The sequence below is a fragment of the Chrysochloris asiatica genome, unplaced genomic scaffold (assembly GCF_000296735.1).
Source record: "Chrysochloris asiatica unplaced genomic scaffold, ChrAsi1.0 scaffold00234, whole genome shotgun sequence".
In the NCBI taxonomy this organism is placed as follows: domain Eukaryota; kingdom Metazoa; phylum Chordata; class Mammalia; order Afrosoricida; family Chrysochloridae; genus Chrysochloris; species Chrysochloris asiatica.
The window spans coordinates 262,069-278,576 of NW_006408752.1; the positions used below are offsets into that span (position 1 = coordinate 262,069).

The 16,508-nt window shown below is 38.1% G+C and overlaps 1 protein-coding gene and 1 pseudogene across 1 annotated transcript in view; one reads left to right on the forward strand and one right to left on the reverse strand.

Moving 5' to 3' along the window:
• Positions 1-16,508, forward strand: part of LOC102820845 (AP-3 complex subunit beta-1-like) — a 370,338-nt gene that overhangs the window by 139,473 nt on the left and 214,357 nt on the right. The window lies entirely within an intron of this gene.
• Positions 348-1,602, reverse strand: LOC102810934 (annotated as a pseudogene).

Below are 16,508 nucleotides of genomic sequence, written 5' to 3' on the forward strand. Positions count from 1 at the left end.
GCTTAGAAGTGTACAATTCAAACATTATAGAGCTATCTACATACTGATAAATCCCATCAAATCTTGGATAATTCAATAATATACAAAATATCAAGGCACAGAAAGAACTAAAACCCACTTATTTTGTGACACATAAGATTCAAATAGTCAATCTAAAGAAAAACTATCATTTTGGCTTTCCTCTACATTCGCATGATGATACACTTATTAAAATATTCCTGTATAATTGTTTGGTCTTATTATTTCAAGTCAGTTTTAAAACCTTAAAACCAGTCATCCAGACAAAACAAGCCATCAGAAAGACAATCTCTTCCCCCTCCCTAACCCCAATAACTATGAAGTCAGTTTTAAGACATGACTCCAAACACTGGATTGTGACGACAAATGCTGGGTCCAATTTCTTCATAATCTTTTTTGGTGTGGCATACTTGGTAGAATTCAGGCATGGAAGCCAACATTGACCCTCCAAACCAAACTGCATATCGCTGCATATGGTGTGTAATGACTTGTACATCAATAGGCTTTGGCTTCGATCTACCGCCACTTAATTCTTCACTTAATTTCAGCCTGGCATCTACAGTTCTTTTCAAATCTCTTTGCAAGCGACGTCCAAAGTACCTGAACATGGTTGAGCCTCCAGAAAGGACAATGTTCTTGTAGAGAGGACGTCTGACATCAATAGGACAATTCTGAATGACTTCATCTACAACTTCTGAGATAGGCTGTGTAAAGTCTGGATTAGCAAACTCTGGATGAAAAAAGATTTCTGGTCCCAAGAATCTCTCATAACCAACATCAATGGAAAATTCTTTCTTGGAGATAGCATTGATTCCAGTATACTGTTTAATCCACTTTGATCCATCTGTGTCATACTTGTTAAACTCTTTTACTAAATCTGGGCAGACATAACTGTAACGCTTCTTTACTGCCTTGGCCGTTTCCAGGGACTGTTCTGGAGGGATTCCTACTTCTCGGTCTCTCAGCAGCTGCTGAATAAAATATGTTATATCCCATCCTGCGATTGGAATGTGCTTGATACAGCTGCCAATCACGTATTCTTCCGCCACAGGAATGACATGAGTGACACCATCTCCGCTGTCTATTACTGTCCTAGTCAATGTCCGCTCTCCTACTTGTCTAGAGGTCCAGGATGCAGCTAAGACAAGAACAGCCTGCAGCCATGTACAAGCCTGGAACACTGAATGACTCAAACATTATTTCAGCAGTATATTCTCTGTTTTCTGGAGTGTTCAATGGAGGTTCAGTCAAAAGAAAATAATGGTCTTCAGGCTCTGTCCTTAAGTATTTAAAGATCACCTGCTCCATAAACCTTTCCATCAAGTCCCAATCTTCAACTATACCATGGCAGATTGGCCACTGTGTAGCATAGGTAGGTTTTTCTATTGCTTCATCACCAATGAAGAAGTCTAGGTCATCAGCGCCTTTCATCACCCTCCTTTGAGCTTGGTCACCCACTTTTGCTGACTCCTTAATAGCAATACAAGAAGGAATGATGAACTGTGGCTCTGTATTTCCAGCATATCCTAGTTTTGTATACCCCGTGCCACAGTCCACCACAAAGGCCGGCAGCCGTCCCGCCATCTTTCTCCACGCCTGCTGCTGCAGCTGCCGCTGCCGCCATCTGCTCCGCGCTGGGTGGGGCCGGGGATTAGCGGCGGAAGATGAGGGCTAGTCATCGCCTTTTATGATACTCTATCTATCTATCTATCTATCTATCTATCTATCTATCTATCTATCTATCTATCTATCCATCCATCTTTATCTATCTATCTATCTATCTATCTATCTATCTATCTATCTATCTATCTATCATCTATCTACCTGCCTACCATCTATTTTTCTCTGGCATTCACAGATTGTACTTGCTCATGACTGAACCTTGAAATTATCTGTACACTCCTGGACCTGCTGTCATTTTATCCAGTGCCACAGGTCTTTGTGGGAATATATGTTTTCATTCCATGAGGAGTGGAATTACTGGATTGTGTAGTAAATATGTGTTTATCCCTTTTGCAACTATAGTTTATTTCAAAACCAACTAGCTCTAAATCTTAGCATTGTCTTCATCTTTGTATTTTTAAAGCATAACTTGTTTTTTTGTCTAGTGACTCAAAGGTGTCATTTAATTTAGTTATGTAACTATTGGAATTAATGAACCTGTTTAAAATTTTTATCATTTACATAATTTTTATAGCCCTGGATTAAAAAAAAATTTTTTTTAAGAGTAATATTTTTTAAAGTCCTAGCTCTCCACCCTCTCATTAATCAGAGTAGTAGATTATTTCTGTCATAGGTTGTTTTCTTAAAAGATTTTATTTTGGAAAAAATACTTATTATTCATCCTTTTCTCTAAGATTTCCCGTAAGTATTGCGAATCTTCTCCAACCCATAAGTTCTTTGAGTCCTAAAGGTGAATATTGTTGTTGTTGTTAAATGCTGTTGAGTTGGTTCCGATGCATAGTGACTCTGTATAGGGTTTCCGAGGAGCAGCTGGTGAGCTTGAACTGCAGACCTTGCAATTCAAATGGCTTTGCAGTCCAGTGCATCAACCCACAGTGCCACACCAGGATATCAATATCAATTCAAACAACTTTTATTTGCCTGTCTCTAAGATAGTCTGTTTATGTTAGGGATTCAATAAGGAGACGATATATGTGGATTTACGATTAACCTACTTAGGATAATTTTGTTTAATTTATAATTGAATGAGTACCATTGTAAAATGCATTCTACTTAACAAATATGCGATTCTTATTATATTCCCCATCTTTGGTGTAGATTAATCAGTTTCCAAATAATTAGAACCCTTGTTTTCCATGACTTGGAAACATTCGGCTCAAGTTCAGCAAATGTCATGACCATATTGTATTTCAGGGAAATTTGAAAAATGCCTAATATGTATTCACTAGAGTTTTCAGTAACAGTATTTTAAAAACTGCTGCATTCAGAAAGTTTGTTTCTTATATTCTAGAGCTGAACATGTGTATTCAGGAATGAAAAGTGTTGTGGGCATTTGAACATTGTGAATTTTCATAGTGGCTCAACACAAAGTTCCGGTGCACAGGTGTTTCCATAATTGTGATGTATTGGGGAGAGTCAATGTTCAATGGTCCTCAAACGCACACTTCCCCATGTGTGGTATTGCGGTCACTGGGCTGTGGTATAAGACATATAAATTGGTAAATATGGCTACCTCACAGAAAGAAAAATAGAACCCTAAAACCAGGATGGTATTCTGTATTACTTAACATAGGCCTGCTTTTTGGGGAATGACACATTTGTTTTCTCTTTGAAAAAATATTAAGTAAAAACTTGGAGTAAAGATGATATTTTTTCCTAGTAATGTGTCCCTCTGATAGTGTGTGCTTGCCATATTGCAGAGCTAATTTAATGAGTGATTAAGATATTCCTTATCATCCGTCCACTCTGGGCTTCTCGGAGATGTCTAACCCTGTCAGCGAGTGGTATCACCTGTATCCTGATATGGTACCTCAGATTGCACGGGAATGTCATGATGTGTCCCTTGTCTAACTTTGAGGCAGGATAGCATAGTGTGTCCGCAGCAGATTTCAGAGATTGTTTTGTCCAAGTGAAAACTCTTAAGATGGATGCTGTGACCTTCAGGCTGTCTTGGAATTCAAAAGCAACGAGGTCAATCAGCATCTCTTATTTGACTGTTACACATTTTAAGATAATAAGGGAAAGAGTTGAATAATAATTACTGAATCAAATGTCTGACTTTGGAAAATTCATATGTACCATGTAAACTCACCACCACTTACTTGTCTGTCAGTTTGTTGTTGTACTGTGGTGGCTTTTGAGTTGCTGTGATGCTGGAAGCTATACCACCAGTATTTCAAATACTGGCAGGGTCACCCATGGTGGACAAGTTTTCAGTGGAGCTTCCAGATTATGATGGATTAGGGAGAAGGAATAGTTAAAGTACTTCTGAAAAATTAGTTACTGAAAACCTTAGGAGTAGCAGCAGAACGTTGTCTGGTATAGTGCCAGAAGACGAACGAACGTTTTACATTGGAAAATACTCAAACTATGACTGGGGAAGAGCTGCCTCTTCAAACTAGAGTTGATCTTAATGATGAGGATAGATTCAATCTGTATACTGAGGAAATAATTTTAGAAGGTGGGCTACACAAAGAAGGACGTGGCATCAGGATTAGAGAAAGGTTCATTAACAATCTGCGATATGCCAATGACCCAAACTTGTTTGCTTAAAGCCAAGAGGACCTGAAGCACTAACTGATGAAGATTAAAGACTTTAGTATGGTATATGGACTATACCTCAACCTAAAGAAAAAAAAAATGCTTCCAATTGAATAAATATACAACATCATGATAAACAAAAGATTGAAGTTGTCAGGAATTTCATTTTGTATTTTAGTTGGGTCACCATCAATGGTCTTGAAAGTAACCGTCAGGAAGTCAAATGATGCTCTGAAAGACCTCTTGAAAGTATTAAAGAATAAAGATTTCACTTTGAGCACTGAGGTGCGAGTGACCCAAATCATACCGTTTTCAGTCACCTCGCATACATTTGAAAGCTAGCCAATAAATAGGGAAGACTGTGGAGTAGAGTGGGATGCCTTTGAATTACGGTGCTGGTGACGAACACTGCATATATCATAGTCTGAGAGAAGAATGAGCAAACTTATCTTGGAAAAACTGCAACCAGAATGCTCTTTGGAAATGAATGGCAAGACTTGGTCTCTGGTGCTTTGGACATGTTAGCACAAGGGTCCAGTCCCTGGAGAAGGACATCATACTTGGTAAAGTGGAGGATCATCAAAAAGGGGAAGATCCTCAATGAAATGGATTTAAATGGGATCAAACATAGTAACACTTTTAAGGACTAGTGTAGGACCAGGCAGTGTTACATTGCTTTACACAGACTCACTATGAGTGGTAACTGACTCAATGTTGTTGTTGTTAAGTGCCGTCGAGTCGGTTCCGACCCATAGTGACCCTGTCTAGGGTGTCCGAGGAGTAGCTGGTGAGCTTGAGCCACCGACATTGTGGTTCAAAGCAACTTTTGCAGCCCAGCACATTAACCCATAGTACCACACCAGGACTCAATTGTTGTTAGGTGCCATCGAGTCAGCACCGACTCATAGCGACTTTATGCACAGGAGAACAAAACACTGCCCGATCCTGGGCCACCCTCACTACTGTTGCCATGCTTGAGTCCATCGATCCTGCCACTTTGCCATTCCATCTTGCTGGGGTTCTTCCTCTTTTTCTCTGACCTTCCACCTTACCAAACATGATATCCTTCTCCAGCAACTGGTCCCTCCTGACAATATGTCTGAAGTATGAGAGGTCATCTTGGCTTCCAAGGAGCACTCTGGCTGCACTTCTTCCAAAACGGATCTATTGGTTCTTTTGGCAGCCTATGGCACTTTCAATATTCTCCTCCAACACCGTAACTCAAAAGCATCAATTCTTCTACGGTCTTCCTTATTTACTATCCAACTTTCACATGCATATGAGGTTATTGAAAATACCATGGCTTGGGTAAGGTGCACCTTAATCCTCAAGCTGACATCTTTGATATTCACATTAAAAGGGTCTTGTGCAGCAGATTTACCTAATGCAATACGTTGTCTGATCTCTTTTCACACGGCACTACCTTTTAATTCATGTCTGCTTCTTACTTTACAGATTCTCTGTTTTTATTATTGGTGTTTGTTTTGTTTATATTCACATTGTTGTTGTTTTCTCATATGTATATTTCTTCTTAAAACTTTTTTTTAATTGAAGTGGCCATAGAGAAAAGTACATGTCAGAAGCAAGTTACTTTGTGAATTTTTACCAAGTAAACATACCTGTGTGATGACCACCTAGATGAAGGAACAGAAATCAGCACTTCAGAAATTTACCTGTTGGTACTTTCTACTCAATATCTTGCTGCCCCTCCCCAATATAAACACTTTCTTGACCTGTAATGCCACTGATTAGTTTGTTTTGTTTGAATATATCTTGAACAAATTTGAGGCTTTGGATGATGGATTTTGGTTTGCTTGTGGAATATGACTAGGGTAATGGCACTATCTGAATTCACTTATCTGATTATCTTCACTCTTAAAGTGTGTTACGTTGATGATGTTAAGTGCTCTCAAGTCAGTTCTGACTCCTAGTGACCCAGTATAGTGTTTCGGAGAAGTGGCTGGTGGGTTTGAACAGCCATCCCACACAGACCTTTTGAAAATAATAACAAAATTGGGATTGAGTAAGTCTTACCCTGACCTCTAGTATTTATTTCTCTAGTTTTGTTAATCTGCTGAAAGCTCCATTCAATTTCTAGAACACTTGCTTTTTAGGGGGCAAAACCCTAAATACCGTTCAAATTGCTAGGATTACTACTACTTTTCTTTTGACTCTCCACTGCCTTTGAACAGGTATAGGTAGGTTTCTTTCTTTTAAGATTTTCTTGATTTCATTGGGAAAGTTGTTCCAAAGTCCTTATTTACTTAATTCTGGAAACAGAACTCTTATCATCTTGTATTGCCTTTTTAAAGTGATCTTTAAAGGGTTATTTATAATGAAATTTTAATTTCTGGGGCTTAGAACTTTTGTGTAAACATCTTTAACGAGCATTTCCGCATTCCATTGGGTCACCTTTTTATGGAATGGGCACAAATACAGATCTCTTCCAGTCAGTTGGCCAGATAGTTTTCTTCCACATTTCTCCCCAGAGATGAGTGAGTGCCTCCAGTGCCGCCTCACTTTCTCGAAAGATTTCTATTTTCATTCCACCAATTCCTGATGCCTGTTCATTGCCAATTCCTTCAATGCACCTTGGACTTCTTCCTTCAGTATCGTTGGCTCTTGATCATATGCTACCTCTTGAAACAGTTGAATATTGACCATTTCCTTTTGGTACAGTGACTCTTGTGGATTCCTTCTATCTTCTTTTGATATTTTCTGCATCATTCAATAATTTGCCCAGAGAATCCTTCAGTAACTAAAGTCGAGGCTTAAGTTTTTTCTTAGTTTGTGAAATGCTGAGCATGTTCTTCCCTTTTGGTATTCTAACTCCAGATCTTTGCACATTTTGTTGTGATATTTGACTTTGTCTTCTTCAGCTGACCTTTGAAGTTTTCTGTTCAACTCTTGGACCTCCTCATTTCTGCCATTTGCCTTAACATCTCTACACTGGAGAGCAAGTTTCACTGACTCTTCTGACATCCATTTTGAACTTTTCCTTCTTTCTTGTTTTAATGGCTTTTTACTTTCTTCCTGTATCATGTTGTTGATGTCATCCCACAGCTCTTCTGGTCTTCGGTCTTTAGTGTTTAATGTATCAAATCTGTTCTTCAGATGATCTCGAAATTAAGGTAGGATATATTCAAGGTCATATTTTAGCTTTCATGGACTTGTTTTCATTTTCTTCAGCTTCAGTCTGTATTTGCATATGAGCAATTGATGGTCTTTTCCACAGTCTGCCCCTGGCCTTGTTTTGATTGATGATATGGAGCTTTTCTACCTTCTCTTTCCACAGATGTGGTCAATTTGATTTCTGTATATTCCATCTGGTGAGGTCCATGTGTATAATCGTCTCTTATGCTGTTTAAAAAAGGTATTTGAAATAAATAGTTGGTTTTGCAGAATTCTACCCTGCGATCTCCAGGATAATTTCCATCACCAAGGCCATATTTTCCAACTACTGATCCTTCCCCTTTGTTTCTAACCTTTGGGTTCCAATAACCAGTGATTATCAATATATCTTAGTCTGATTGGAAGAGATCCATATTTGTGCTCTTTCCATAGAGAGGTGACCCAATGGGATGCAGAAATCATCAGATGATTTACTAAAGGTATTACAGACATGGCTGCAAGTATACATGGACAGAGAACTTGCAGAGGTTCAAGCCAGATTCAAAAGAGGACATGGAGTGAGGGATATCATTGCTAATGTCCGATGGATCTTTTTCTTTTTTTTTTTTTAAATTAAATGTTTTTATTTTGCATTGAGTGAAAGTTTACAGGGCACATCATCAGCTTCACATTCAACCATTCATATAGCTTGTTTCATTACATTGATTATTATCCCCGCCATATATCATCAGTTTACAGTGTTTCTCTCTATCCTCTTTAGCTTTTTTTTTTTTTTTTTTGGATGGGGGGGGGCGATGGATCTTGATTGAAAGCAGAGAATACCAGAGAGATGTTTAACTGTGCTTATTGACTACACAAAGGCCTTCGATTGTGTGGCTCATGACAAGCTATGGACAACATTGTGAAGTATGAGTGTTCTGGAACACGTAATTGTGCTCATAAGGAATCTGTACCTGGACCAAGAGGCAGTTGTTCGAACAGAACATGGGAACACTGAATGTTATAAAATTTAAAAAGGTGTGTGACAGGGTTGTATTCTTTCACCATTATTATTCAACCTTTATGCTGAGCAAATAGTCTGAGAAGCTGGGTTACATGAAGAAAAACGTGGCATCAGGATTGGAGGAAGACTTATTAATAACCTGCAATGTGCAAATGATACAACCTTGCTTTTAAGTGAAGAGGACTTAAAATACTGATGAAGATCAAAGAGCACAGCCTTCAGTATGGCTTGCATCTCAATATAAAGAAAGCAAAACTCCTCACCGCTGGACCAATAAACAACATTCTTATCAATGGAGAAAAGATTGAAGTTGTCAAAGACTTCATTCTTGGATCAACCATCAACACTTAATGGAAATAGCAGTCAAGAAATCAAACGACCCATTGTATTGGGCAAATCTACTGCACAAGACTTTTTAAAGTGTTGAAGAGCAAAGATGTCAGCTTGAGGACTAAGGTGCGCCTGACCCAAGCCAGGTATTTTCAGCAACCTCATATGGATGCGAAAGCTGGACAGTGAATAAGGAAGTCATAGAAGAATTGATGCATTTGAGTTATGGTGTTGGAGGAGAATATTGAAAGTACCATGGCTGCCAAAAGTACAAGTAGATCTGTGTTGGAAGAAATGTAGCCAGAGTGCCCTTTGGAGACCAGGATGGCTAGACTTCATCTCTCATACGTTGAACATATTGTAGGAGGGACCAGTCACTGGAGAGGGATATCATGTTTGATAAGGTGGAGGGTCAGAGAAAAAGAAGAAAACTCCCAGTGAAATAGATTGGCAGAGTGGCATCATCAGTGGACTCAAGCATGGCAACAATTGTGAGGGTGGCTTAAGACTGGGCAGTGTTTTGTTCTGTTATGCATAGGGTCACTGTGAGTTGGAACCGACTCGATGGCACCTAACAACAACAAATAACGAGCATAGAACTTTGTTTCTATATAATGAGTTCCCACCAAATACATTATTGTTCATAATGAAACAATGATATGAGACCCTCTTTATATATGTAAAAATTCTCAGATACTTTTTTCCTAAGGGTTTTTTTTAAAGGTTTTTTATGGATTGAATGTAAGTTTACAGGGCAGAGCATCAGTTTTACATTCAACAAATCATACACCTTGTTTCCTTACAATGATTATAATCCCCTCTATGTACCTTCAGTTAACAGTATTTCTCTCTATTCACTTTAATTCTTTTTGTTTTAATTACTCAGGCGTATATAATAATTTGCACCACCAAAGGGCACATTCTGCAAGTCTGCCTCCTTGCCACCAGCTCTTAGTCCCTCTCTTCCCATGAATGTAAAGTCCTTCTGCCTCCATCTCTGGTGTGCTTGTCTCTCTAGATAAGGTCTTGTAATCTGCTTATGCTCTTCTCTCCTGGTGGTCCTAGGGTCTTCTGTTTCTGGACTGTAAGATTACTCACCCATTTTTGTTATAAAACTTCTGCCTTTACAATTGTGACACTCGCAATTAGTCATGATAACAGTTACTCACTATTTAATCATCTGAATCTTATCCCCACCTCTTATCACCAGACCCCTCTAGATAAGATGAAAACTATTCAGTGGGACTCTGTTTTCCCCTGCACACTCGTATCCCCCGTACACTCTAAAACTAACTCCCTCTTGAAACCTTATAAGCCAGTCACTTCGTGCCTTTATTGTCCCTGCATTTTAGGTAGCCTATGTCTAAGTTGCTTGCTCCTATCTACCTTGTGTACGAGGGGGATAGCATTGATACTTGATGTGAAAATTCCTTCCCTCTCTGTTAGTATTTAGAGGTATTACCTCCATGAGTATAGGTCAAATTCATCATATTGTCTCAATTTACCTTCATTTCCTTTATAAAAAAAATTTTTTTTTTTTTCGTTTTGTTTTTTGTTCCTCTAGTCGAGTTCTGATTACTTAACAAGCCATCGAGGCTATATCAAATGGATATACCTGCAAGTGTGGGTGTTCTTGTGCGTCTCCCCTCACTTCATAATACCTGGATGCTTCACTCTTAGCCCTAGCCCTCTGCGGCTATGTTCTGAGGGATAATTTTGAAGGAAAACTCTTCTTCATTTTTGGCATTAATGGGTATATTGAAGTAAAGTATTAACAGTTTCTGTAGAAACCTCGTGGCTCAAGTTATTAAGCGCTAGGCTGTTAACCAAAAGGTGGATGACTGTAGACCACCAGCAGCTCTGAGAGAAGAAGAGGCAGACTGTTTTAGTAAAGGTTACTGCCTTGGGACCCTTGTGAGGCCATTGTGCTCTGTCAAGTAGGGTCACTATGAATTATAGTGGACTTTACAGCTCACAACAATAGCAGCTTCTACTCTATGGCATTTAGAATGAAAAATTCAGAATACAAACAGTATGATAATAACTATCATTTGATTTTAAATACTATTCTTAGTGCTTGTATAACTTTCACTAGACTGACTTGATCCTTTTTCACAAACTTTTTGCAGCCTCACCGTATGCAATTAATGCTTCCACCATGATGTCGTTGGCTACTGGTGTGGTGCTATGGGTTAATGTGCCAGACTGCAAAGCCGTTTGAACTGCAAGGTTGGCGGTTGAAGCTCACCGACTGCTGTTCAGAAACCCTATACAGAGTCGCTATGGGTTGGAATCGACTCGACAGCAATTAACAACAACAACAATGATGTTGTTAAATGCCAGTCAAGTGGATTCTGAGTCATAGTGAGACCCTGTCTCAGGTTTCCAAGGAGCATACTACTTCTTTATTTCTGTCTAGCTGCCATCGTATTGGGGCTCATTTCTGTTCTGATTGGTTGTAAGCCTGAGATTTAAATATGTTATTGGTGAATGATTCCCAGTCTTTGTGGGAGGCTCATCTTGTTCATTTCATTAACTTCATCAAAGCTTTAACCTTCTATTTAATCCATCAAGTTCTTCATTTTGGTTCCAACGTAAGAATTATGTAGTTGGTATAAACTTGTAGTTATTAGTAAGAGGTGGGACTGGATCTAAAAACTGTGCCATCATGATCATATGACAGTAGAAGCAAATTGAAATTTCATCAAAAACATGAGAGAAAAGTTGTTGAGGGGAATATACTTACAAATAATATTTGATATCAATAGGTATTGTTATGATAAGCAGTATGGTAAGTTTTCTTATTTACTATCCCATTATCCTATTGCTAAAGCTTTAAATATGTTATTTTTAATTTTCTCTTTTAATTTGGGAAATTATACTAATTTATTTAACATTAAATGTTAAACAGAGAGTTAGTTTACAAGATCTTTAGTATAATATGTCATGAAGTATTGATTTGTAGAAAGTTTTCTTGTTAACTATAGAAGATCTTTGATTCTTTAAACAAAGTAAATAAGTATGCAGGAACGATGCAAATGAAAGAAAATGGCTCCTCTGCAATCTTTTTACTAAAATTACTATGATAATTTTAAATACTTGTATGGGAAACTAAGCAATACGAATATGTTCTTTGTTAAAGTAATGCAATTGAACTCTAAATTATCTTAATTGACAATGAAAGAGAAATGGAATTGATTAATTCTTATTAAGAGCAGCTTTTTATATGCACTTGTGTTTTATTTTGTTGGTTATAGTGCTGTGTTCATTAACACAGCAGTTTCATCATATAGCACTGTCAAAGATAGCTTAAATATTTGTTTGATCAGAACAGATTGAAGATTGAAGGTAAGTGCTTATGCGTCGAGATTTGATTATATGTGTATAATTTTATTGGTTTACTAATGCACTTAATATAACCAGTTTGTCCAGGAGCTCCATAGAGGAGCAATTACTCAAGTCTGATCTTAAAGTAAAAGTGTATTTCAGTTACAGTATATTTTTGTTTAAGCACAACAAGAGATAAGTAGTTTGCTTGTTCTGAATTGTATATTCAAGAAACGGGTGCAGTTATAATGTGTTTAATTTTTAAGATAGTTATGTAATTTTTAAAGTATTTTCCCTTACAGAATGGATATATTTCATAAGTAGTCTGTTTGGGCAATTTCTAAAGAGTTATCATCATTATTATTATTACTATTAATTGGAAAACAAAACAAAACAAAACAACAAGCGCTTTAAAACCTGAACTAACATTATTCTTAGTTTTTCAGAATTTAAGTCAACATTATGTACAAAGCATTCGGCAAGGGAAGCATGCTTCATTAAGTGATATTAAGCTATAACATTTTAGACAGCGTCTTTGATTGTTATCATACAAAAATGATGGTGGTGCTGGTGATGTGCTGGGAAGTTGGTCCCGACTCATAGCAACGCTGGATAGGGTTTCCGAGGTTGTAAATCTTTATGGGAGCAGAAAGCCTTATCTTTCTCCGGCGAACCAATGGTAGTTTTGGACTGCTGACCTTGCGATTAGCAGCCTAATTCAAAACCACTATGCTGCCAGAGCTCTTTACAAAAATGGATAAATATATGCAAATTACTTTTAAGCAATTTACTGATTTTTTTCTTTAGCTTTTTATTTGGAGATAATTTCGAAGTCATATGCAGTTTTAAGAATTAAGGCACAGAGATCAGGGCTATTACTTGCCCAGTTTTCCCCAGTGGGAACATCTTAAACAGCTACACTGCAGTGCCACAACCATGCTAAGATTCAGAATGTTGCCACCATGAAGATCCCTCCCTTTGCTGTTTTATAACTACACTCTTTCACTCCCCATCGTTTGCAGCCAGAACCTATCAATCTCCATTTCTATCATTTTGTCACTTCAAGAATGATGTTGTTGATGTTAAGTGCCATTGAGTTCGTTCCGATCCATAGCGACCCAGCATAGGGTTTCTGAGATGCAGCTGGTGAGCAGAAAGTGCCGGCATTGTGGTTCAAACCAACTTTACAGTCTATCAACACCAAGACTCCTCAAGAATGAAATTATACAGTATATAAATTTTAGTAATAGATCATCCATTTTGTCATTAATGCCCCCTGTGCAATATTTTTTTTTTTTTCTGTGACGTGTACATTATCTGATAATATAGCCATTTCCTTTTTTAAATTATGTTTTAGGGAAGGCAATAGGAATAAAGAGTTACGACTAGGTTTAGGCGAGGCCTAGGAATTCTTTTAGTGTTAAGGTTATGGTTAGGACTAGGGTTAGTGTTAGGGATACAGGAGCTAGGGCTAGGAGTAAGATTTGGTTTTGTATTAGAGTTAGGTTTCTTTATTTTTTTTTGAATTCTTTTAAATTTCCTCTTCATTTGGAAATTCTGTAGCTATATTAGTCCCTCTTTTTATTTTATTTTTTGTTGTTGCTGTCTCAAACTGGTATTTTTGGATCCCTGTTTTCAGTCTTGTAGGTTTGTTTTACTTTGAGTACTTTTATATTTGGGCTCTCACCAGCTGCTCCTTGGAAACCCTATATAGTGTCGCTATGGGTCCGAATCGACTTGATGCACTTAACAACAACATATTTGGGCTCTATGGACAAAACATTGAATGGTGCAGAAAGCATCAAAAAAAGATGGAAGGAATAAACAGAATCACTCTACCAAAAGAAATTGGTCGGTGTTCAACCATTTTAAGAGGAAGCATATGATCAAGAACCGATGGTATTGAAGGAAGAAGTCCAAGTTGAACTGAAGGCATTGGCAAAAACCAAGACTCCAATAATTAAAGGAATATAATGGAAATCTTTCAACAAACTGACGAAGCACTAGGGGTGCTCACTCATCTGTGCTAAGTAATTTTGAAGACAGCTTACCTAGCCAACTGATTGGATGAGAACCAGATTTGTGCCCATTCCAAAGAGAGGTGACCCAACAGAGTGCAGAAACCACTGAACAATAATAAGATTCAGTTTTGATCTTTTTTTTTTTCCTTCAGCAGTTGAAAATGTGCCATTTTCTTTTGTCGTGTATGATTTCTGGGGAGAAATTCTGTCAGTTCAGATGGTTCTTCCTCTGTCAATATTGTGGCATTTCTCTTTCTCTGCGTTCAAGATGTTTTTCTTTGTCATTAGTTTTTAGAAGTTTTACTCTCATAGGTTTTGGTGGAGGAACTTCTTTGGGTTTATACTGTTTAGGATTTACTCAGCTTCTTGAATCTATGGTTTGGACTTTTGCCAAATTTAAGAAGTTTTCAGCCATTATTTCTTTGAATACTGCATTTCTCCCCTCTTTCTCCTCTCCCTCTGAATTCACATGACATGAATATTACGTCTTTTGTAATAGTAAATCCCTGAGGCTTTGTGGTTTTTCTTCCACTGCATTTTCTCTTTTGTTCAGAATGGATAATTTCTGTTGTTCTGTGTTTTCATTCACGGTTTTCCCTCTCCCTCCCAAACTCCCTCCTACTTCTGCTTTTGATCCTATTCATTGAGTTTTTCTTATTTTGGTTCTTGTATTTTTTCAGCTGTAACATTTCCTTTGGGCCCGTCTTTATATCTTAGATTACGTTGTTTAGACTTTCTTGTTCTTTGTTGAGACTTTGTATTTTGTTTGTTTCAAAGATGCTACTAATTACATACTGAAACAGTTTTATGACACTTGCTCTAAAATCTTTGTCATATAATCCTAACACTCACCATGTTAGTGTCTAAGGATTCTTTTTAATTCAGTTTGAGACCTTTGTAGCTCCTGTTCCAATGAGTGATTTTGTAATGAAACCTGGACATCTTGAATATTATGTTATAGAACTCTGGATTTCTTTAAAACATTGGTGTTAGCTGGGTTTGTTTGACATCATTCCTAAAGGAACAGTGGGAGCACTGCCTTCATAATGCCAGGTTGAACTAGAAGTCCAGGTTTCCTACTCTGCCTCTGTTAACACTACAGGGAACTCATGCTGCTGGTTCCTGCTGGGTAACTGGGAATTCCTGCTTCCACTAGTCCTCTGATAGCTCTCTGGCTGGGAGGCTTGAGATGACCTCATTTCTGCTCTGCATATGTCCTCCACTGCCACCCTGTGGGGCTGGGAGGGATGGCCTCATTACCACTGGTGGTGGTGCTATAGTTCCTGATGGTCCAGTAGGCCTCCTCTGACAAGATCCCAGTGGGCAGTGGGAAGGATTCCGTGGTACTGCCAGTGGGGTTGGAAGTGCAAGTTCTCCATGTAGTCTTTACAAACATCACAGTGAGACTTCTCCACTTCCAGGTGGGAATGAAAATCTTAGTTCCTATTCCAACTTTCCTGGCAGTTAGTTGCTTTGGATGTTTCATTGCAGCCTGGTAAGGATGGAAGCTTAGGTGTCCCTAGTCAGCCTTTGCTGGTAGGAGTGGAGTGTGGCCATAGTTTTCCTGTGTTATTTCACTGCAGTGGAGTGGTTATTTTCTAATAGTTTTTTTTTTTTTTAATCTTGCTAGGCTGCTATTTTCTTGATCTTTTGGCTAGAGAGTGCAGGCTTTTTTGGTGGTGGGGTTGTTTTGTCTTTACTTGTGGAGTTTCTTGGTTACTAGATTCTCCAATACCAAGTCTTGTGCTGAAATAAAGGCAGGCCAGAGAACTGTATCATTCTGTGGTCCTGAGGTCCCTATCCAGTCTGCCCTCTTCTCTCTACCTTTCAGAGTCGTCTTATATTTGTTTTAATGTCTAATCTGTAGGGTGTTTAGTTGTACTTAGAGGAATAGGGTAGAGCACATGACCATTATTCCAGGAGCAGGAAGTATGTTTCAGGTAATTAATACCAGAAATCACCTCTGAACAGTTGAATTTGATATATGTGCAAATTATTTTATGATATTGTGCTTTAGTTTTAAGAGTCACTACTTTTAAAACTAAAATGCAAGCCCACTGCCACTGAATTGATTTCGACTCATAGTACCCCTGTACAAATAGGATTTCCCAAGCTGTCAGTTTTTACTGGAGCAGAAAGAAAGCTTCATTTTTCTCCCAAGGAACACCTGGTGAGTTTGAACTGACAATCTTGCAGTTAGCAGTCCAGTGCTGATCCTACAGTACCACCGGGGTTCTTAAAGACAGATTTTATTGACAGAGACAAACAGTTCATAACAAAGAGTATAAAACAAAAACATAGGATCAAGTTCTATGTTGTTTTTGTTTTTCAGTACCAATGAATCTATTCCAACTCATAGCAACTTGTTGTTATGAGTTTCAGAGGTGTCATTGGTGGATTCGAACCACTGATCCTGTGGTTAGTAGTACAGTGCTTATCCTACATAGCCACAT